This window comes from Egretta garzetta, unplaced genomic scaffold (genome assembly GCF_000687185.1).
Source record: "Egretta garzetta isolate BGI_Z169 unplaced genomic scaffold, ASM68718v1 scaffold652, whole genome shotgun sequence".
NCBI lineage: Eukaryota > Metazoa > Chordata > Aves > Pelecaniformes > Ardeidae > Egretta > Egretta garzetta.
The window spans coordinates 109,609-110,770 of NW_009258948.1; positions in this window are offsets into that span (position 1 = coordinate 109,609).

Genomic DNA, 1,162 nt, shown 5'->3' on the forward strand with positions numbered 1-1,162 from the left:
CCGATTCTCTCCCCCATCCCACTGAGGGAGGGGGGGTAGTGAGCGAGCGGCTGCGTGGTGCTGAGCTGCCAGCCGGGTTAAACCACGACAGTACCACACGCTGTTTGTGTCGGCACCCCCCTCACCTCTCTCCTCACCCATTTACACCGCACTTTGCGTGGCTGCGGACAGGGATCCCTGCGAGGCAGGGAGGGCTCGCACCGCATCCGGGGCCCCAAGGCTGCTCACCGATGGCTGCATCGCGGCGATCTGAAGGGGCGACCCCCGAACCCGCGCAGAGGAAAGCGGAGCGGGAGGTCAGCACCCCACAAAGTGGGAGGTCAGACACACCCCACCGAGTCCACGATCTCAGGGAATGGCTGCGTGCTGGGGGGCACTGAATTCAGCCACGGAATTTTAAAGCAAGTTCAGAAGCAAAGGTGTAAGGTAGAGCATGGCTGTTGGTGGGAAAGCGGTGCAATCCCTGCGCAGAGGAGCTCAGGCTCCTCGATGTTTGCCCATGTCAGAGCCCAGGGATTGCCCCCCGCCCCCTGCCCCCCCCCGAATAACGGGGAGTGGGGGCCTTTGCACTGCTGCTGCGGGAAACACAACCCAGCAGCGCTGCCCTGGTGTCATCTGCCCTGCACTGTGTCACATCTTCCTGTTCTGGTCTCAGCTGGCCACATCTGCCACCAGATGTGCACCGAACAAGCCCAAACCCTCCAGCCACCCAACGCGCAGGGGGTTGTGCGTGCAGAGTCCCCTCCATGCACACCAGCGACTGCTGCAGCTTTTCTCCTTGGTGCTACCTCGGGGGCTTCCCCTCCTCTGCGGGTTGCTCAGCCCTAGCCAGAGGCAATTTGCAGTATTTCCAGAGAAACAGCAAAGCCAGCCGTGAGAGCAGCATCCCCCAAGCTAATGAGAAGAAGAGCCATGAACCCTTCACAGACCACGGGTGGTCTGGGCTGGGTGCCAGCTGCTTTTGCTGACAATAACCTGCCTGGTGATGACAGCAGAAGCCTTTGCTGATAGTCTTCTGCTTCTTCAAATGCCCACCCCAGTCCCCGTATCAGGACCCATGCATGGAAGGCAGCATGAGGTCATCAGGTGGATATCGGCTTTTTCACAGAATCCTATAATCCCAGAATCCCAGCCCGGCCGGGGCTGGCAGGTCCCCCCGGAG